General features: G+C 32.6%; 1 protein-coding gene and 1 long non-coding RNA gene across 3 annotated transcripts in view; one reads left to right on the top strand and one right to left on the bottom strand.

Annotated features, from left to right (window-relative positions):
• Positions 1-4,750: 4,750 nt before the first annotated feature.
• The window catches only part of LOC105328308 (uncharacterized), a 49,865-nt gene continuing 30,202 nt past the window's right edge, over positions 4,751-24,413 (top strand). The window contains exons 1-2 of one of the 2 annotated variants that reach the window (XM_066073013.1): positions 4,751-5,056; positions 14,514-14,570. The gene's annotated coding sequence lies outside the window, so the exon portion shown is untranslated. The remainder of the gene's footprint in view (positions 5,057-14,513; positions 14,571-24,413) is intronic. The other variant, XM_066073012.1, reaches the window with a different exon arrangement.
• LOC109618882 (uncharacterized) lies at positions 16,026-18,661 on the bottom strand. The gene is made up of 4 exons (XR_004597583.2): positions 17,846-18,661; positions 17,505-17,736; positions 17,299-17,409; positions 16,026-17,207 (listed from the first exon to the last, which is right to left on the bottom strand). It is a non-coding gene; the product is annotated as an uncharacterized lncRNA (long non-coding RNA).

The raw sequence follows: 24,413 nt of genomic DNA, 5'->3' as shown, positions 1-24,413 counted from the left end.
TTCCCGAAAGAAGGGATGGTTTGTTCCGCTCCGGGCTGTATCAACGGAAAACACCTCTTTTAAGAAGTACAATAATTACATTGCGCACTTCGACAGATTCCATAAGAGGAATATTTTCATTTATAGCTGTCCCATCTGCAAGGTGAAGGAGGCTAGGAAGTCCGAAATAATCAGACATTTCAAACGTATCCACCCTACACATGGAACACCTTCTTTAATCGGGAAGTTGACAGGAAACAACAAATTTATAGACCCGGGAACTATTAAGAAGCCCAGGAAGAGGATTCACCGAGAAGAGCGTGAACGAGCTCAGCTTCTTAGGAGACAAAGGGAACAGCACTGTAGCACACTGTACGCCAATGTACAGTCCTACTTACTCCACAGTAAACCACTGTACGCCACTGTGCAGTCACTGACCAGCATTATAACCAACTGTACGCTACTGTACCATTTATTTTAAGAAAAAAAATTAGGTTTTAAAAGTATATTATTTTCTTCAATATCTAATTGTTTTTGCTGTATATAGAATTAACATTATATATACAGATAACTGGACAGAAGAATGCAACAGGTCGATAAATTCATTTAATATGTCTGATTTATTTCCGTCATTTGTTACTGAATGTTACGATCACAAAATAATGATATGTTCTTTATGACATTTCCCTAGCTATAAGATGGAAGTTATGAATTTTACATGTTGAATCTGATTATTTAAACTGTGCATTCTGTCAGTCATTAGAAAATACCCCCCCCCCCCACCATGGTTGCATAAACATTTCTTATTGATGATATGACATGCCCTCGTTTAAATAATTACAATCAGGTTGTTAATTCTCTGTATCTCATGAGCTGTGTGTTAGCCACTAAACGAGTAAATGAACACAGAATCCACAAAAAAATATTCATGCTTGATCTTTGCGTACACATGTCTTAAACATGTCATATGTGGATTTCTTTTGATTTAAATATTTAAAAATAAATTGCAAAGGGTTTAGAATTTTATAAAAAAAAAAAAAAAAACACCTGATGCAAAATACATTATAAATTATTAATATAATTAGTGACCTATCAAGAGGTAAATTGTAATAAAGAAAGGATTTAAATCACGAAAGGTTGTTAGCTGTAAAGTTTTTTAAAAATATTGTTAATTCATTGATTTATATTTCAATGTTTTAGAAATAAGATATATAAAATGTCCTATGCTACACGAGAGAGAGAGTACATGTATAACTTTCCGACTATTATTGGTTCATTGTTGCCATTTGTAGTTGTAGAAAAGTTCACGGAAAAGTCTATGTGAACTGGCAGTTGTGATGCCGTAAGGGGATTTCAACGTGCTTACAATGTATACCTTTCTGACTCGGGGCCTCAAGTTTTAGCACTAGAAAATTCATGAGAGAGAGAGGGAGAGAGCGAGAAAGGGAGGAGAGAGATGAGAGAGAGATATATAATTATTTAAATGTAACTATATCAGGGCAACATTCTTAGCTGTGGGGTTATAAATATTTAATATCCGACTTGATTTTAAAAAAAAAATGCATTTAAAATTATGAATATGAAGATTATTTCATTAATTCATACATGTATTTTTTTTATTAACATATATTTCAACTGGAATTAAAAATCTAAAGACCTCAAATACCTATATAAGGGAATTACATAATATCTTGAAATATCTTAAACAAGGTGAGGACTGACATTTTACAAGGTTAAATATTGCGACATTCACACCTTTTTATCTACTGAAAGTATGTGTACTATACACATATACTGCTTTGCTGATCTCCCTATGAAGTAAAACTGTAAAGTGCAGACCAGTTATCTTTCTCTTTTGAAAAAAATCAATATGTTGAGCAATAAAGCGGATTTTTTTATTGATGAAAAAATTGTTCTTCCTCCACATTTATGTTACATTAAAGTTTTAAAATTCAGAGAATTTAAAACTATATATAAATTGTTACAGAGAGTTTTAAGTTCTCTGAATTTTAAACATTTAATGTAACATATATACTAATATTCATTTGTCAATATTGATAAAATTAAATTCATTGTACAAAAAATAAATATTTAGTCCCTAAAAAATTTATACTACTATATTTTCGGGCTTTTATACCGATAAATCAGAAGAGTGCTGTTTATATATATATAGATATATATATATATATTAAACATCATTGGTACTTTAAGATTACCAATTTGTTCTTATTTGTTCTCAATCAGCTTCGCTAATTAATATTTAACGAAAATTCCTCAAAAAATTCCGGATTTGTTCTGGATTTTCACAATAAATCACAATAGTCCACAATAGTCTATGTTTCCACAATATCTTTTTTGGATTAACTCAGAAACGATAATTCAAATACGTGTAGATTTTAACTATAATTATTCTGTTCATAAAAAAATACGGGAGATAACTCGATCACAATGCATTAACTAGGAAAAATCCCGAAAGTTCTAAACGTAAACATGGTGTGTAAATTCGAAGCGAGTAAGAAACTTTGGTGAAAAAGTGTTGAGTTCTTCAATAATATGAATTATTTTTTTTTTTGTGATGAAAGGTATTGCAAGCCTCAGAATGGTTTGTTATGAATAACTTGACTTTTTTTTTTAACTTCATTAATTTTCTCTAAGATCGTTTAGGGGCGATTTTGCAATTTTCTGCTACATTGCGGGTATATGGGAGGCATTTTAACTGTGGTGAAGGCCTGTCCCGAGACACAATACGATTTTATAAGCAATGTCAACCTGTGCACGCACGGGTCAAAGTCTATTTGATATTGATATATATATATAAATATTTCCCCCTTTTAATTGAATAAGTTGTTATAATTTGTATGCTAATTGGATTTTGATGTTTTAATACATGTGCGGATCGGGGGATGGGGGGGGGGGGGGGTAGGTCGGAGGAAAATTCATTTTTTAAAACTTTCATAGTACAACACTGATAAATAGGTCTTAGCTCCCCCAGAAAAACAATGATATCCCTGCTTTGTCTCTGGAAAAAAATCTGACCGCTCATGTACAAGTAATTATATACAAGCAAAATGAAAAAGAAATTCTCAAAATCAGGGAAATTCTAATCCGGGTGAGGAATGGTGAGTGCGTAGTATGCATTTAGCTCTTTAACTGCTCAATGGTATCTTTATTATCACATTTATTACATCCTCCCGGGGGTGGGGGATGGTCCAAAACCGGTTTTTTTTCATATGATCAGCAATTTTTTTTTATACGTAAATTATATTATTTTTTAAACGGGGGGGGGGGGGGGGGGGGGGCATTATGATAAGTCAATTGTTTATATGTAAGTCTACGAAAAATGTCTGCTGCAAGAAAAGAGAAAATAAACTGCAATAAACACTATGTTAAAATCTTTATTATTCAACAACTGATCTGAGATAAAGTATATTTAAATAAATAAACAATCTTATAAATTATGAATAATGAAAAGTTTCTAGAAAAAATAGGCATGTTTATATTTTATTTTGCATTAAAATTTATTTACGTTACGTTGATACTTTTATTTTTATTGATTTATCATAATTCATTATTTGATCACATGCTGGCTGCTGCGCTCGCCCCAACGGTCGCACCGTAAAACATATTATACATGTATGAACTTATAGTGATAGAAGCCCATTTTCTCTCTTGTAACCAATTGAAAAGAATCAAAACAAATCCAGATTTTGGTCTCAAATATGCATTTTAAAGGAAGTGTATATTCAATTCATTGTTTAAACATAATAACTTATAAAAACATAGGTACAGTGGGTTACAGTGTTTGTCAGTGTCCTGTACAGTCCTGTCCAGTGGAGTACATGTAGAGTGGAATACAGTGTCTCTGTACAGCGGGATACAGTGTGGTAGATCTAGAGTAGCTCTGTACAGTAGGAGCACAGTGGACTTGCAGTAGGGTACAGTGAATAAACAGTGGATATCAGACAACGTCAGTCAATGTTTGGGAATATCAATGGATTTTGAATTTAGTAGTGAGTAAATCTGGCAAATGATTTTTTTTCAAAACTATATTTTTGGTGATTTGAAAAACAAAGGCCACATTAACTTGACCTTGTCTCCATTTAACTGTGATTTTCATCATTCTTATCTTTGATATTCATAGGATAAGTGCATTGCTCACTAATAACACCAGCTGAAATGAAATCATCATCATATTTATCAGTAAGATTAACATGCAATCAAAATGATAGAGTTATTAAGATCTACCACAGTGTTTCGCAATAGTGGGAGGAGTTAAGGAGAGAACTTACTATACTTTTCTAGAGTTTGTTAAATGCACTACCGTAGTTTCCGAGGCATTCAAAGCCTTGATAACAGAGCTAGTCCAATACAAGCTAGACAGTGTTATCTATGATACAAGTTATTTATAGAATAGTTACTTGTGATAACTTGATTTATCTAATATCCCCTTTCAACGAGAGTCGTTGCTGCGCAATTCTTCGCACCCCAATGGCTATGGAAGATAAATACAGCTATGACTCGTAAACTGTTCTCTAAATATCACTTTAAATACACAAAGGTTTTATTATCTTTTTTCAGTATTGAAATGCAAAGAAAGCAAGTTGTATTTGGACCTTAAGAAATATAAAGAAATATGCTCATATATAACTTGACAAATTTATACACGTACATACATATATATATGTAAAGATATGAAAAGGTTTATCAAACACACTAAAAGAAAGTACATCAAATAAACAAAAGATTCGAAAGTTGTAGTCTGATATAGAATTTTTAAAATTAACAGAAAGAGTCAGCGTATATTTACTATATTGTCAATTTTCATAATCTAATTATTGTTGCAAATCTAGTCAAAAAATTGTAAAGCTAACGTCCTTTTTGTTACTATTTTGGAGATGATGACTCTCCATAATTTGCAACCGGTGCATATCGAAAGGACAAACACAGAATTAAAGATTTGGAAATTCCTCGTGACTTTACTTTTGCTTTGTCAGATCACGTAATGGAACTACATGCAGGATTATGTTTTGTTTTACTAGGAATATTACTTTTTTCAAATAGTTTTTACTCCAGTGCTGTAAGTATTAGAAATTATCATTGGCGCTTTTAAATCCCTACAAATGCATATCACAAACACAATAGGCACAAAATGACTCGATAAAAGGTCGCTGAGATAAATGCACAGATAAAGATCTGGATTTCTAAACCCCGGCAACTTTAACGTTGACTTTCAAAGTCAATTCATACATGTATGGCAAAAAAAAAAATCATGAAAGAAAGATTTTTACCTCTATTCTGTTAATCAAAACATCATCCAGTCTTAGAAAAATACGTCGATTTGCACATTGTTGTTTCATTAACAATCGTCTGTTTGCTGGATGAATTTGCTTTTGCATTTTTAAAGTATATTGTTATTGTCAATTGAATGTTCATTTTAAAGGTTTTATTATCCTGATTGATTTAAGAAAAAACATCAACAAATTTGCTTCATCTGGCGTATAGTAAAAACTCGTTTTCAAATTTTTAAAAACCAGTTTTATCAATAATGTCAAATACGTTGCATAATTAATTACCTAGTTACCATGGTTACAAAATCATCACAACAATTTTCAAAATTAGGTTTTGTTATTGATAAATCGTTTTAATCAATATTTCCCGCTGTCCTTAATTATTCATTTAACGCCATTTACTTTAAATATTCTAACTAGTTAATACAGACAACCTGTAATCGATATCGTGGCATTTACTATGCTGTATAAATCAAATATAAAAGAAACACATACCTTAATTATAATCTCTTCATTTTGCAAATACAATTTAAATCCCATGAACATATACAGACATGGTAACGGAGAACGTTTGTAGAGCGTAGTTAGAAAATATTAAACTTTAAATGGTATTTCCAAATACCTGTTCCTTTTTATTACCTCAGGAAAGTTTTATAATGTAAACGAGAAGCGAGTGGGACGATGTTTGCGTTATTTGAAGTAAAAATAAAGTGAAGTGAAGTGCTACTGTTTTTTTAAACAAGGAACATTCAACTACATTGAATCGAACACTTGGATAAATTAAAAATGTGAGCAACCTTAACCATGTAATATAGGAAGTAATTAGATATACGTGTTATGTGTTGTAAAGGATTATTTACAGGGAATTCAAATAGTTTCCTCCTATTTATATCATTTTCACTGGGAATATTTTAAGATGTTTCCAAGAAGACGTTTAAACTGTCCTTTTAACATTGATAAAATGTACATTAAAAAATAAATGGCAAAAAATTTCATCAATGCATATGTGCAATCCTGAAGTTGATATAGACCTTCGGGACAATTTTGTTATTGCTGTTTCATTTGTTAAATTCATTGTTGCATGTTTGGGTTTGCTTTGTTCTTTTTTTTAATGATCTTTCTTTTTTTCAAAATAAGCTTCGCATATTGCAATTCATAACTTATCGTCCGTCTATTTTTATTTTTTATTTTTAAGTTGTATGGTGTTTGTTGTTTGGTCAAAACATCTGCTTTGTTGTTATAGCTGTGCATTTTGAAAGGTGGTTTAAGCATCGATAGTTTGATTAGATGGGTCCACCTTCTGTAATAGGACCAATGACAAATCTTTTTTTACTGCTTGAATTAGAACTGTACAAAAATATTATGTCAGGGGTTAAATTTCATAAGGTGCACTCACGCTGACTAATATTCCAAAGTGATACATAAAAAAGTTCCTTCTCACGAATGCAGGACAATTAAAGCCCCATTATGCTTTCAAAGAGCATTAAAACGATATCGTTTTGTCTAAGCGTTGTTTTTTCTGCAAAATGATTGTTGATAATATATGTTTAACTGAGTAAATGGGCGGTGAATAAAGAAAGCGGGAATTCTCATGCCACGCTTTATTGGTACTCTGACACAGATAAGAACCAGGTTACAACAATATTTAGGATTTCAAATATAAGATTGCAAAGTTACAAAACAAAATCATCAACAATGATTTGTTTATTACTACATTTGTTGTGATTTGCAAAAACATAGGTCACCTTAACTTGACCATGTCTTCATTTGCACCCATGTCCATAAAGAATCCCCATATAGAGTAATCATTTTGCTTTTTTTAGATAGTACAATATGAATCAGTTACACATGAAACCAGCTGACCACCCCTACAAATTTTATTGTTATTTAAATGTAGACCACGTAGTTTTATTTGACCCTTTCAGTTTCGCAGTAAAAATCGTGACTCTTATTTATAGTCTATTTCTTAGATCTTGATACTTTTAGTCAAATATAAAATTTAGACGAGTTTTGATGTTTACCTTTATCTTTATTAAATGAATGTGGATGAACAAATGACAATGACAAACCATCAACCATCTCCAAAATCCATAAAACGAAATACAATTCAAAGCAGAGCAACATGGACCTAAAAAAAAGATAGAGGTAGGATCTGGTGGCTAGAAGGGGAGTGAGCATCCTCGCCGTGTGCTCTTTGTCGTAATCGGTAAAAAAAACCGGAAAAGTTCGTAGACAATTAGGTGAATAATTATGGTCTAACAATTAATATGAAAAACGTCAGTCAGCATGCGTCAAATGAGTTCTGGAAATAAATATGACAATAGAAAATGCAGTGTTTTTTCTGCTGTTGCAACCATTTACAAGCTTAGAAGCAATCCCTCCATAAGTATTCATTTTTGATCCGCGCCTGACCGAGTAATAGCATCGATAGTGAAAAAGACTATACTTTTTTAAGCAGAATGTTCCTTAAAATGACTCGATATACTTAGATGTTATACAAAACCGACCCATTCTCTTTTTAAAAGCACAATAACAATAACTCTTTTCTGTATATCATCGTTTAGTTAAAATATCCGATAGATGATGAGGTCCGTGTTGCTCTGCTATGAATTTGTATTTCCTTTTATGGATTTTTGAGATGATTGACGGTTTGTTTTTGTCATTTTGTCATGATAAAAGATAAGTACTTACGTATTTAGAAAATGTCATTCGAACACTTATACGTCCGCTCGAAACACAGGAACCGAACAAATCTCGGGGAAGTCTCGTGAACTTTCATTCGAGCACCTGGATTTATTACATACTTAGTCTTTGTGAGCTTCTTCCTGTTATATTGGCACTTTGTTTTTATGGTTTTGTAATGTTCCCAGTCATTTGAATTTTTCTTATTCTTTAGCTCTGCTGTAAGCTTTTCGTTTATACCTGGAGAGTTCATATAATAGGATAGGATTGTAAAAGATTTGAAAAAAAGAAAACATCAATCAACCAAACTTGTTGTTAATTTATTAAGACCCGACACTCTAGACCACATATTGAGTACATATTATACACTTCGGCGGGTTTTATTAGAGTTATCGTTTCGCTGATATTCTTGTGTTAACTGTTGGTGATTATAGGTTCCTTGATAAATAGTTCTTAGCATAGTTCATCGATTTGAAGGACATTCCAGTATTTCAGGATGCCCTTTTTGAGACTCTTCAAGTGTGGGTTGCACTAGGCTATCATGATATTTGGTTGCCGTTGTTTGCATTTTAGATCTTTTTTAACCAAGTACGTTTTTGTATTTGTTTTCCATTGAACGAATAATGGGATCAATTTCCTTATCAGAGTGACCTCTCTTTGATAAATGTGTCTTGAAATCCGTAAGAATTGTAAAAAGAATTCAAGGATCACTGGTATTCCGTGTATGTCTGATGCATTCACTTTTTATAAACCCTTTAAAGAGGTTCGATCCTCTGATTTGGGTAGCCATTTTGTGTCACTTCTAGACTGGAAATTCTGTGTCATATATGAATTCTACTTGTAAATTCCTTTTTTACAATGCCAAATAAACTCTATTGAATAAAATAGTAAACAAAAATTCCATATTTAGAGAGTGTAGTAAGGGACTATATTTTGTGGCGGAAGGCTTTTAAGAAGAAAATGAACATTTTTCATAACTTAGTTGTTTTAGAGTACCGTAATTTTAGCTTTCTTATTTTCCGTGCAGACCAAATTTTCAGATAGTTTATGCATTGGGATAACTTCGTATTTTTTCAAAAAACATATTTCTACAATATTTCAATATTTCTATTTACATATATTGGCATGTTTAAGTGATATTTCATAAAAGTAAAGAAAAAATCAACTCCAATTTTCCCTTAAAATTATTTCATGCCATATCTCAAAATTTACATTATAGACCCATACTTTTGGTTTTATTTTCTGAATATTGAAGTTTCTTTTGACAAGTCTGTTATAATTTGAGAAAAAGTTTGAGACTTTTAAATTATTTAATTGCATGTTGAATCATTTATGAATAAAAATAGTATTTTTTCAGTGCAAAAAGGTCAAAATATCAATAAGGTGAAGAAATTGCAAACTTTTTCATTATGATAATTTTATTTTTATTAATTCTAAATAATGTAAATTTGTATTTGATACCATGGTTCATTTTGATAAAAAATTATAGAGGGAAAAGTGATTTATGTGCAATTTGCACTTTCAGTGCAGAAAGGTCATCTTAAATACACCGTAGCACCGAAAGGAGCATATAGACCCCAACATTTTGTTTTGAATTTTGGTTTAGATATGTGTGTAGATATTTCAAAAATACTTTAGAAAAAAACTTAGAGACCTTTGATCGAAGGATCCAACGTCCTTAAAGACAGCAGGGCTGTGGGTGCTTTTTTGTGTCAATATTGAAAATTGTTGGTTGGTTTTACATATGACTTAATATCAAGTATGTTATTTGTCTGAAACCGCACGCCTTTGTATATAGTAGTGTCCAGAAAATTTACGCCCTTTTCTGAGATTTCATAGTTGAATTTCAGGTGTTCGTGACATGTATTGCCGATGTCAAACAATTCTAGAATTTCATTTTGTGTGCCATTGAAGGCCATAAAACCATCGTCCCGTGGTAAAGAACTTGATCGGCGAATTTGAATTTTGACATTATATAGTTGGTGATTTGATACATTCATTTATCTGAAATTTCTGAAGATAGTATTGCACCCATACTGCACCCTATGATTTGTTTAAAACTTTTTCTATTGAACTCAAAGTAATTGTTTTCTAGGACGCATTTTAATAAAGAAGACTGGTAAACTAATTGTTCTCGAGCAATTAAAGGTCTTTCCACCTTAATATTTTAAACAATTACTAGATTCCTCAAAACCTAACAATAGAAGAGCGTGTTTTAAAGGCTACCTATCTTTGTTCAATATGAATGGGTTGACTGTAAAAACAAGTTCCACTTGAGTAACCACATGACTTGATGTGATACCTGGCTGACCCAATTGAATATCTTATTGCGCAATCCAGCATTCGATTTATTATCATCTAAACTTGATACGCTTTATTCTATTTAGTAAAAATCACTTCCGGTTCGGACTTATCCGCCATTTTGTCATTTTTTAAAAAGTTCTTGTCCACACATTTTCTCAAAAACGAGCAAAGATAGGAAGCTGAAATTTTCAGGAATGATAGATAACATAAACATCTAGCCTCACGAGGAAAATCATTGTCCGGAAATTCCGAAAACGGAAGCTAGCTGGGGTCAAAATATAGGACACATTTTTGACGAATACTCCTTGTCCACACATTTCCTCAAAAACGAGCAAAGATAGGAAGCCGAAATTTTCAGGAATGATAGATAACATGAACATCTAGCCTCACGAGGAAAATCATTGTCCGGAAACTCCGAGTAGGGAAGCTACCTGGGGTCAAAATATAGGACACATTTTTGACGAATACTCCTTGTCCACACATTTCCTCAAAAACGAGAAAAGAAAGGAAGCTGACATTTTCAGAAATGATAGATGACATGAACATCTAGCCTCACGAGGAAAATTATTGTCCGGAAATTCCGAGTACGGAAGCTAGCTGGGGTCAAAATATAGAACACGTTTTTTACGAATTCTCCTTGTCCACGCATTTCCTCAAAAACAAGCAAAGATAAGAAGCTGATATTTTCATAAATGATAGATGACATGAACATCTAGCCTTACGAGGAAAATCATTGTCCGGAAATTCCGAGTACGGAAGCTAAATTTTAAAACTCAATGGATGTGTAATAATGACCTCAGACTAATTTTAAAACATATTATCTAAGTTGCACTTTAATTCTGCGTCTAATAAAATCGTTTTTCAAAATGATGGGATGAAATTTAATTTTTTTGAAAATTTTAAATTTAATTAAATCGTAATAAAATGACCTCAGACTAATTTTAAAACATAATATCTAAGTTACGCTTACAATTTTGTGTCCAATGAAGTCTTTCTCGAATAAATAAGATGAAATTTAATTTTTTTAAAAATTTTAAACTCATTTAAATCGCGTTAAAATGACCTCAGACTAATTTTAAAACATGATATCTAAGTTGTGCTTAGAATTCTGCGTCTAATGACATCCTTCTCGAATTGATTGGGTGAATTTAAAAATTTTCAAAAATTTTAATTTTATTTAAATCGCGTTAAAATGACCTCAGACTAGTTTTGAAACATGATTACTAAGTTGCGCTTACAATTCTGCGTCTAATGACATCTTTGTTGAATTGATTGGATGATTTTTAAATTTTTTGAAAAATTTAAATTTAATTAAATCGTGTTTAAATTACCTCTGACTAATTTTTAAACATAATATCTAAGTTGCGCTTAGAATTCGGCGTCTAATGACATCTTTGTCGAATTGATTGGATGATTTTTTAATTTTTTGAAAATTTTTAATTTAATTAAATCGTGTTTAAATGACATCAGACTAATTTTTAAACATAATATCTAAGTTGCGCTTTGAATTCTGCGTCTAATGACATCTTTCTCGAAATGATTGGATGAATTTTAAATTTTTAAATAAATTTAAATTTAATTAAATCGTGTTTAAATGACAGCAGAATAATTTTTAAACATAATATCTAAGTTGCGCTTAGAATTCTGCGTCTAACGACATCTTTCTCGAAATGATTGGATGAATTTTAAATTTTTTGAAAATTTAAAAAAAATTTAAATCCTGTGAAAATAAATTATTGAACGGAAGACCCACTCGTTGCTCGCAACGAGATCGAATCTAGTTATTATTCTTTTTTTTTCTTACGCATTATTGTGCACGCGAGTTCTCGGGAACGGCTTGGCTGATTTTAATGAAACTTTCCGAACTAACAGATGTTGATCTGAACCTTATTGGAAATTTTTTACATTGATGACGTCATTTCCGTTTTAGAGATATTGACGTTTTTACGATTTTTAGAGGGTCGGCTTGTCCGGTGTTTTTCTCCTAAACGAAAACAGATATTTGATTCAAATTTTCAGGGTTTGTAGACCTATGTTTGTGGATATGACAGAAGCATTTTCATTGTTCTGTGATGAAAAACACCGAGGCTCGTCTGCGCTTACAAATTGAGATAACAAGCGTTATGATTTTTTTTGTGGTTTTCTTTGAATATCTTTTTTCTCAAAAGTATTTTGTTAAGACTTATAGAACAAAAAAACTTTAAAAAGTCAAGAACTTTCATTTGACATTAGGGAAAAGGGGCTAGCCCTTTAAATTAAGGGCTGAAAGGGCTCTAAAGTATTCTAATTATATCTTTTTAATGTGAAATATTTTGTTATACTTTATAGAAGCAATTATGTTCATCGTAACGTTATGTACCTATACATGACAGTTGTTTACTCCTTTGTAACGTATTTAGGGATTTTAAGGGGCCAGCAGTCCGAAATTTTGATCTTATATATCTGAAAATGGAGAGAAATTTTGAAAAGCAATGTTGAACAAAAGATGCTCCAAATAATGTCGTTAACAATTTGCAACCATTCTTTTTTTGTTATCCGGTCCCTAAAAGGAGTTATAGGGTCGGCCCTTAAAACGATCTCTTCCAGACATCTCGAGAACGGTACATAATTTCTGCATACTTGTTGAACAAAATGTGTTTAAAATGACAAGAGCTTTCTTTTTATATCACGAAAAAGGGACTGGCTATTCAAATTAGGAGCCGATAGAGTTCTAAAGTCTTTTAATCATAACCTTTAATTGTGAAATATTTTGTAATACATTACGGAAGCAATTATGTTAATCGAAATGTTATGTACCTATACATGAAAATTGTTTACTCCTATGTTATGTAATAAGGGATTTTAAGGGGTCAAAAGTCCGAACTTATCATCAACGTCCCAAAATTAAAAAAAAGGAATTTTAAGGAGCAATATTGAACAAAATACGCTAAAAAATGTAATTAACAATCTGCAACCAAAACTTGTTTGTTATCAGTTCCCACGATCTCTTCCAGATAAATCAAGAACGGTTACAAAGAATTTTTTACACAAAATGTATCGAAATCAAGAGACCTCTTAATTGATATGAAATAAAATGTGGCTGGTCCCTAAATTGGGGATCCAACGGGGTGTATAATCCTTCATCCATCGCTCTTTTAGATCACATCTACATTTCCTGATATGTTTCGTTGATGAAAAAAAAGGCAAAGTCATTTCCTCTTCTAAAAATCGGACGGAAGACCTCCTCGTTGCTCGCAACGAGATCGTGTCTAGTTAATTTACTTATTAAAGAATTTAAACACTGTTCGTTATTGAGACATTTTAGTAGAAAAATTTTATCATCAAAATGTTAAATGTATTTTGAACATCAAACAGTACAAAAGAAAATAAAATATCTGTAAAAAAATAAATAAAAAATAAACAACGTCACTGACATTCAGGATTTTCTTACTGTGCAAAAGGAGATATGTGGTTAAAAATAAGAAAACTAATAGGAACTAACTTATGTTTTTTGAACATCTGTGAACAATATAGATGTAAAGTGATATAGTGACTATTTAGATTGTATGTTGTAAAGCACAAAAGACTCGGGGTGATATAAAGAGAGGATATTTTTATTAACTGTGCTTGCGTTATCTTGACGTTTTGTTTTTAACGTTATCCTGCGCCGTGGTGACAAAACATTTTGATTTTAAAATCGGGTACCAAAGATATCTTTTCATCATATGGAAAAAAAAACTTCATATATCAATAAAATAAGTTTTGCTGCATAAATTAATTTGTTAGTTATGACTTTATTGAAAAATATATGAATTATATATATAAATTTGTTAGTTATGACTTTAATGAAAAATATATGAATTATATATATAAATTTTATTTTTATTAACCCTCGTACCGAGAACAATTTAGAGAGTTTGAATTTTCTGGGTTTTATGGTGAAAACAACAACATTGCTCTTTTAAACGTTTTCATGAGTGTTGAATTCGATTTAAAGATTTTATAATTAAAATGAGTGCAATGAAATTTGAGCTTAAAGATAACAGAAAAAGAACAATGAGAATTTCAAAATATGCCTGTCATTCATTTCATTGATTTACCTGCAACGAGTCATAATCGTGTTCACGATACGTTATATATAATTGTTTGAAAACGTTATTCAGTTGAGATCTTTTTTTAATATTTTCATACTATTATCACACAAAGTTAGTATTTGTTTTGATCAGCTAACATACAATCACCAATATTTTTGTCAAACTTCTCAAAATTATTTATTTTCAGATATAAGTGAATTTTAAAGTACTGGAATTAGCCAATTCGAGAACTTCAATTTAGCACGTGAGTACATTTGAAAAAATGTAGGTGTCCTTTTTGATCTGTGCAAAGGTACGTGACGTTCAGTTCAGATTAACCACGGGGTCATTCTCAGGCACAGCGAGGTTCTCCTCAAGCAGCCTGCCATTTACCCGCTTCGACGCTCCGACCTGAAATGTTTTACTATCGCCGCCGGTCAGTTCCACATGAACATTGACGACGTGTTTCAGGGAGATATTCCGGAAAGCTTAGTAGTCGGTCTGGTTTCTTCCAGAGCCTACAGCGGGGACTACACCCTCAACCCTTATAATTTTCAACATTTTAATTGTTATTTCGCCGCTTTCTACGTGGATGGAAAATCGGTACCGACAAACCCGATAGAGCCCAATTACAGCAAAGGTACTTACATTTCAGCCTACCTGTCTCTGTTTTCCGGAAAAGGTACAAATACTACTGCGCATCCATTTTCTCTCAGTCGCGAAGACTACGCGAGGGGGTACTGTTTATACATGTTCGATGTCAATAGTACATATAATAGTGAAAATAATCTACCCCTTCTAAGGAAGTGACACATTAGATTACAATTCAAATTCGATACCGCTTTGCAAGAGGCAGTAACATGTATATGTTACGCGTATTTTCCATCAGTATTAAAGATTAATGCCGCGCGCAACGTTGAAGCGAAATAATGGAAGATAGACACTTACAGAAAGCGATGCTTCAGGACCCATTTGTTAAAGCCGGAGGAGTATTTCCGGCTGACGGCCTTTTACGCATTAGTAGTCCGCGAGGATTTTATATTTTGAACACCGATGAAACGGGCCAGCCTGGCAGTCACTGGTGTGTTTTTTATTTCAACGAGGAACATTCAGAATTCTTTGATTCTTTAGGTCAACCCCCCGAGTCTTATCATGCTTACTTTAGATACTACCTTATAGCTAGGGGTAAACCAATTGTTTACAATAAACAAAGAATTCAAAGTCGAGATTCGAGTGACTGCGGCCAAAATTGTCTCTATTACTGTTTTTTTCGAGCAAGAGGACTAAGCATGCGTGATGTTTTAACTAATTTCGACCCAGATTCCCTGCTTCAAAATGATAAGTTTGTTCACGACTTTACAGAAAGGATATTTCAATTATAAAACCCGGTTACTTATCCTCTCCTTACTTCATTTGTTATCAAACATGGAGACTGAAAGGTTCGTCGATTCCAGCTGTTCGCTCAAGAAAAAGTTCAACTCTTTCAAATTAAAAGGAATTCTCAGTCAACTGTCAATTACATGCATGGCTATAGTGATCGGGATGACAACCATATCTTCGTTACCCTCGCATAAGACAGAGAAAGAAACGAATATCACCACCGTGAATATGAATAATACTCTTTGTGACTTTATACAGTCTTTTTCGATTTCTGGGAATGTTCACGTGTCCATTTGTCTATACCAAGAAACTTTCAGAATTGATTTGAGATTTTTCATCAACAAGAAAGCTACAATTAAAGGTTTACACCTAACTACTGAACAGTGGAAAAGACTTATCAAGATAATTCCTATCATAAATAATGTACTCTCTAGACTTTCATATAAACAATAATGCTTGAGTTTGTAGATATTTTTTTATAAAATGTAGATATTTATTTCAATAAACATTTAAAAAAAAAAACATGATGCGTTTATGTTTGATATGTACGAAAGGTGGTTTTTGTACAGATTTAGATTCATGCAGGCCTTGAAATGGCACGGACTTTGGCGTATTACCTCCAGGCTGCCGTCTTCTCTTAGTTTGAATATGTTGACATTTATTTCAAAACACTCTTCAAGTCGATGCATGTCCTCCATTTCTAATCCCGGTTAGTCTTCAATCTGAATACTTGCATTCCCGATGTGTTGCATGAATGTCCTAAAGTTGGTTTTGGTGGTTTTTTCCATTTCTTTCCCCCCATTTAAATACATGCTTAGACACCTAAACGCGCATAAGTTGTCTCTGTAATAATTCCCCTTTGTGTTTTGGTCAGAGCTCTTATATTTTGATTGGCTAAAATGTAATCCGGTAGCCGAGTTTCAGCGGCTCCTAATAAATAAGACGTCTTAAAGACGGAAATCCGTAAATTCGTTAAATAAAACAGCCTCCATTTAGTGTTATCCCGTTGACCATGTAAAAAATCCTGCAAGGAAGTATCTTCCAACTTTTTCTTTAAACGACGAATGCTGGTCATGTTCTTGATTAAAAAGGGCCGTTCTAACAGAGTTAAATTTCGAGCGGGAATAAATTATCTAAATTCTCCGGTTTCGATGTGCCGAAGGATAAAGCCAAAAGAAAACTGTATTTTAAATGCTGTTTGTTGTTTGTTGAAAATCTGTTCTGCTTGGTTAACGATCTCCTGAATAGACACATCATTTTGAAGCGGAATATTGATGGTAGATTGTACATCATCCTCCGCGTTGTCTTCAAAAATAAATTTGCTATTGGTTTTAAATACATTTTGAAGTTTCTGATCGGTAATATTCGGAGGAATAAGACTCTTTCCATGTCCCGTTTGTCCGTGTTCGATATTTCTATGAATATAAAGTTCCCTTCGCGTCGGAAAGAGATTTTGACATATCTTACATCGGTATAACGAGGGGCCTGGGGAACTCGGGCTAGGACTTCTAACCTCCAATGACTACAATTTAAAAAAAAGAAAACCAAAATAATTAAATATCGGAAAGAGTTAAATTGAAAATTTAAAAAACTAACATTAATTATAATATTACCTTTTCCGGTGTTTTGTGATGATGTTTGGCATGGTCATTGATTTCTTTTTTCCCCTTCAGGATTATCTCACAATGCCTACACTTAATACCTTTATTTCTTTCTTCCTTCTTCTAAAACAAAACATATAATACAAACTGTAAAGTCTCTGAAGATTCAAAAGGGGGGGGGGGGGGGTTACTTGTAATTAAGAATCCAAATATCATACATCCGGCAGTTTCTCCGCTTTTTGAGTAGCAGGTGCCCGTTAACAATCCTTTTCATGCCTGATTTTATTTGATTGATAGGCAAAATTCTTCAAACATTTTGAACAGGAATAGGTTATTCTTTGATGAATGCTCTTTCCGTGTCTATTGAGTCCAAATTTTGTCTTGAATGTTTTTGAGCATTCACTACATCGATATGTCGAGTTGTTTATTACCTCCTCTCCATTCGTATTTCTGAATAATTAATTATACTGCATTACAAAGACATCATTTTATTCATTTATTTTCCCATCATATTTTTATTATATATATTTTAAATCTTGTAGCTTTTATAATAACTTACTGTATGTCTTCCCGCAGTTCAGTTGAACGAGCTATTACTTCTCTGTGAGTCTGAAGATTTAATCTATTAGCCCATATTTTCAACGCCTTGGTTTCAACAAGATTTGCTATTTCTTTCCGTATAACCTCTTCTTCAGCGTTAAATAAGAGCTGGTCTATATTCATCTTCGTATCACCGTTAAGTGACACTGGATCTAGCTATGTATATATATATACACCATTTATCAATCTCTTACGTGGTATATTTACATACTTTGTTAACCAATTTTCTCAGTGGACCACTCGTATAAATTACATGAAATTACATGTGTCGGTGTAAACGAACATCAAGACAATTCCTGTCTGTTTAATCATTTAACAGTTCTCCCGTGCTTATTCTTAGTTTCATTTATTATATAATAATTGTTGGTATACTTTAACCCCATTCATTAAGCGGGAGTGTTTTTATATAACTCGCAGACTAGTATTAATACATAAGATCTTCAAGACATGAAATTACATGTGAACGAACATCAAGACAATTCCTGCCTGTTTATTCTCCAGTGTTTATTCCTAATGTCATCTATTATGTAATAATTGTTCGTATACTTTAAGTCCATACATTTTGCGAGAGTGTTCTTATTTAACCCGTATACTAGTATTTACACATTTTTAATTGTTATATAATTATTAGCAAAGTTTAAAAGGTTTCAGACTTTTAATTGTTATATCATTATTAGCAAAGTTTTAAAGGTCATAGGGCTACTCATCGGGTCTATTTTTAGCTTGCTCATCATCTCATCATTTTAGGGTAGAACGGTTTGCTATACTATATACTACTGTTTCGTTGGTTTTCAGAAAATAATAACAACTAGAGCAAAGCTCGTTGCAAAGCAACGAGTGGGTCTTCCGTTAATGTCGGATGTAAAGCTGGAAGTTCCTGTAAGAAGCAGAGCAACGAGTGGGTCTTCCGTTAATGTTAGAAGTAAAGCTGGAAGTTCCTGTAAGAAGCAGAGCTCTTAAACCAATAACAAGAGTAACTAAAATAAAAAGATGAAAAAAATCGAATATTCCTGGTACGACTTAACAAAATACGAATGATTTTAAGTACGACTGAACAAAAACCTTTCCAATTTGAAGAACGACTGAACAAAAAAATTCCGAATGTGTTCAGGAACGACTTAACAATTATTTTTGGTACGAGTTAAATTTACTTTGAACATTACGCTATTTTTTAAACCAAGGATGCGGAATCGAAATTTCCGAAAAAAATCATTTTTTAAACCCCGATATCTCTGTAATGCATCGTCCGATTTTCAAACGAATTTCAGTTTCGTATTCAGCATAACCAATTCTACAAACCTCATACTATATACTACTGTTTCGTTGGTTTTCAGAAAATAATAACAACTAGAGCAAAGCTCGTTGCAAAGCAACGAGTGGGTCTTCCGTTAATGTCGGATGTAAAGCTGGAAGTTCCTGTAAGAAGCAGAGCTATTAAACCAATAACAAGAGTAACAAAAATAAAAAGATGAAAAAAAAATCAAATTATTCCTGGAACGACATAACAAAATCCGAATGATTTTAAGTACGACTTAACAAAATCCTTCCTGATTTCAAGAACGACTTAACAAAAAAATCAGAATGTGTTCAAGTACGACCTAACAATTATTTTTGGTAGGAATTAACTTTACTTTGAACATTACGCTACTTTTTAAACCAAGGACGCGGAATCAAAATTTCCGGAAAAATCAATTTTTAAACCCCGATATCTCTGTAATGCATCGTCCGATTTAAAAACGGATTTCAGTTTTGAACTCAGCATGAAAATTACTGTAAGATAGGTATGTGAAATTTTTAAAATTGAAAAACATGAAAAAACAAAAAAATTGGTTTTGCTTCCGGTTTTAACCGGAAGTGTCCGAATTGAGTTTCCAGTCTTATGTCATAAGTACAACGGTAGTTCTACCTATTCTGTAAATCTCATAGCTTTATCTTAAATCAAAAATGAGAAAAGCTCCGGACAAAATCACTTTTTAAAACTTGAAAAACGTCAATATCTGACGAATTTGATGACGTCATCAAATAATTTTTTCATATCATAGAGATCTTTGAAATACACATTAAAGCTGTAAATTTCAAAACAATCGATGCAAGCGTTTTTGAAATATTTGAGTTGGAAAAAAAATAAAAAGAATAATAATAATAAGAACTAGAGCAAAGCTCGTTGCAAAGCAACGAGTGGGTCTCCCGTTAATGTCGGAAGTAAATCTGGAAGTTCCTGTAAGAAGCAGAGCTCTTGAACCAATAAGAAGAGTAACTAAAATAAAAAGATGAAAAAATCGAATATTCCTGGTACGACTTCACAAAATACGAATGATTTTAGGTACGACTTAACAAAAACCTTTCCGATTTTAAGAACGACTGAACAAAATAAAATCCGAATGCGTTCAAGTACGACTGAGCAATTATTTTTGGTACGAGTTATTTTTACTTTGAACATTACGCTATTTTTTAAACCAAGGACGCGGAATCAAAGTTTCCGGAAAAATCAATTTTTAAACCCCGATATCTCTGTAATGCATCGTCCGATTTTCAAACGGATTTCAGTTTCGTATTCAGCATGACCAACTCTACAAATCGCATTAACATTTGAAATTAAAACGAAAAATTCGAAAATTCGAAAATTTTAAAACACTTCCGACTTGGACCGGAAGTGACAGAAATTAAAATCCAGCCTTATGTCCAAATAAAAACAATCAATACTTCAACACAGAAAATTTCAAGTCTCTATCTTCAAGCGTTATCTAAAAACGCCCTGGACAAAATCACTTTTTTAAAATTTAAAAATTGACGTAACGTCAAAACGGAAGTGACGTTGTACTTGCAAATTTAATATCATTGAGGGACATTGATGCTACATAATCCCTGAAAGTTTCATGTAAATCCGTTGAAAACTTTTTGAGATTTTGAGCTTTAAAAAAGTCAGAAAAATAAAGAAAAAGAATAATAACTAGAGCAAAGCTCGTTGCAAAGCAACGAGTGGGTTTTCCGCTAATGTCGAAAGCAACGCTAGAAGTACGTCTAAGAAGCAGAGTTCTTTATCTTAGATAAAAAAAAAAAATCAAATGATTCTTGGTACAACTTAACATAATCCGAATGTTTTTAAGTACGACTTAACCAAAAACCCTTAACCATTTCAAGAACGACTTAAAAAAAAAACAATATGTTTGAGTACGACTTAACAAATTTGACTTCATTTTAGGTACAAGTTTACTTTACCTTGAACTAACATCTTTTTTCTTAACCCAGAATGCAAAATTAAAATTTACGTAAAAAATCAATTTTGTTTAAAACATAATTCTGAGCAACTTTTTCTCTTCACTGCTTTTCAAAGGGTTGACCTTTCGTACTGTGTGCTCGTTGCGTCATTAATTGTCAGAAACTTATCGATGTAAAGTTTACTTTACTGTACCTCTGTGAATATTTTGTATTGTAAAATTACTATGAACCAGACAACATTGAAATGGTGAACATTTCAAAGGGCCCCGCTTATGTTATTTCAGAGAATTCTGCTTTGACCTTGACCTATAACTTGAAATTTTTCCAGCTGGCATAGAACTTTTAATTCAATTTCATTCCCCCTAACATACATGCATTTTTGTTCAATCTGACCAAGATTAAGCATATTTGGAAAATAATCTACTGTCTAAAACTAATTTTAAAAAGATCTGCTATGACCTTCCAGGGCTCTACATTAACTTTTTTTCCTACTTGTCCATTCGGACAAGTGACCAAAACATTTACTTGTCCGAAAATTTTTCAATATCAAAGATCGAATATTGTCAACTTGAAAACTACAGTACTCTATTACTAAAATAAAATCATTTATTGATTAATACTCTAGCTATAATTAATAACCTGACTTTTTAAATGGAAACTTAAAGTGTCTTTCCTAAAGTGTCTTTCCTATAATTATGTACATGTATTTGTTCTATATAACATTAAACATGATTTGTCAGCTGTAACTCAATTGCATTGCAATTTGATGTCGGGATCGAAATTCAAAATAACTAATCGATAAACTTATAACGAGACTATGGATAAACTTATCACAAAACTTTCTTTTCTTTTTTAAATGTTGGAGACTTCTTAATATAAAAAATGCACTTGTCCAGTCGGACAAGTGGCCAGCAATATTCACTTGTCCGCATATTTTTTTAACTGGTACCGGACAAGCGGACAAGCGTTAATGTCGAGCCCTGCCTTCACATTGACAGACTTGGTTCAAGGTCACTGCACGCCATTAACCAATAAACTCTGTAAAGGTAAAATATTAGCCAAATAGGGGCTAAAAGGAGAGTATATCTATGCTCTTAAAATATGGATTTTTGTGTGATCTGATATGACCTTGACTCTTCATCTACAAATATCATTCGAGGTCATTGCATATATTTTGATCAAAGGCATCATGTGGGTGAAGTATGAGGCTGAATGGAGCAAAGGGAGAGAAGATATGCTCCGGACAAGGATTTTTAAAAATATAATTCTGCTATGACCTTCACAGTTTCTTTTCACTGAAAATAGGTTCAAGGTCACTACACACCCTTTCACCCTTTACTCAAATGCTCTGCTTATGTGAAGTCTGAGCCAAATAGGGGTTAGTAGAAATTATATATGCTCTCAAAAAAGGATTTTTGCATGATCCGATATTATATTCACCCGTTACCTAGAAATTTCATGCAAGGTCACTGCACATCGTTTAACCATTGAGACACTCTGTGAGTATTAGCCAGATTGGACCAAAGGGGAAAAAGATATGCTCCAGACAAGGATTTTATATATATAATTCTGCTATGACCTTAACCTTATACCTAAAAACACGGTTCAAGGTCACTGCACATCCTTCAACCAAAGGAACCCTGTGGATGAGGTATGAGCCAGATTGGGCCAAGGGGAGAGAAGCTATGCTCCTGTCAAGCCATCTCGGATGGACAGACGGACAAATTGATCACTAGAAGGCGCCCGCATAAACATGCCTTTTTATCTAATTTAAAATAGTATCCATGCTATCTGCCCATGGTGAATAGTCATCAAAACCATTCATCAGCAAAATTTGATTTCCCTCCTGTTTAAGGTAGTATGGGACATCTGTCGATATTAATGTGGATTAAAGTACTATATAATTGAAAACTTTTCACCGGTTTAGAATTTTCAAATTTTACAATATTTAACCAAAAAATAGCTTTTAAAAATATTTGAAAAGGTAGAAATTGTAAAAACCCCAGCGGGATTCGAACTCATGACTTACAGGTTCCTAGTAACCCTCTAACCCACTGTGCTAAGGAGTTAGGTGACCATTTTTGAAAAGAAACTACATGTACTTATATAATTACACTTTATTTTATTGTTTATTTCGATAAACAATACGTCACAACATGGAAGTGTCCCATATCACCTTAAACTCGGAACACCTCTGACCTAATAAGATTACCGAATTAAATACAAAGTTTGATTTAACTCTAATTTGTTTATCATCAAGAAATTGTGCATCGCTGACAAATAAAGTTTTCTTCTGTATAATGAAATACCAATTAACTGACTATTCGGACAATAGCAAGTTTATTGTCCCACTCCACAGCAACTATTTCCCTTGGCTTTGCCTCATTAAATAGTTGCTGTCTTTGGGGACGATAAACTTGCTATTGTCCTCATACCCAGTAAATACTAAATAGGCATATAATATCCCATCCACCTACATTTCATGTTATATAACCTCCCGTTTGTAACCTTCAATTTCACTGTAAAGTCAACATATCTGTCATAGCCGCAAGTTTCACAATTTATTTCTGCTTCTCATGTACTTAAAATTAGGGGCCTTAATATTGCTTACCAATTCCAACAAGAGACATCCCTCTAACTATTGATAATCATTAAAATTCATTTCATGAATCTACCCAACAATGATAAACCTTCAAGTACAGTCACCCTCAATTTTACAAAAATATTGACGGTACTTTATCCGAAACTGTTCCTTGTACCTTTAACTTAGTACACTAACATTTTTATGAAAAGACTAAGAAAGCTAATGCAATTCTGAGAAAAAGAATACCGCATATTGCCAATTCCATTGAGGTTTAATAAAAATATGGCCATTTAAGTGAACCCACCATTTCCAAGTTCCTTTAGTAAACACAGATTTACAGGGTTCTCCATAGTATAACATCTTTACCTGACCTTTTAGAGGTCAACTTTTGTTCAACCACCTTTAAAAAGAAACCTTATTCAATACAACATACGCCTACATGATATAATCATGATAAAAGCTTCACATCACTTAGAAATACCCTTACATGTATACCCCGCACCCCCCAATCTTTTGATTTTCATAAAAAGTCATGGTTTGAAATGTTTTACCTAATTTTATGAAACGTGTGGCAATTTCCTTGAGTAATTTCTCACACATATTTGAAAACAATCATCAATGATTCTAAAATTTGATCTTTATTTGTTTATTGTATGATTTGTACCATTTTAATTAACAAATAGACAGCTGTCCTGCTTGTGATTTCTTGTTTTCATGAAAAAAG

Source organism: Magallana gigas, chromosome 10 (genome assembly GCF_963853765.1).
Source record: "Magallana gigas chromosome 10, xbMagGiga1.1, whole genome shotgun sequence".
NCBI lineage: Eukaryota > Metazoa > Mollusca > Bivalvia > Ostreida > Ostreidae > Magallana > Magallana gigas.
Note: the sequence above shows the minus strand (reverse complement) of the source record. Positions and strands in the feature narration are given on the sequence as shown.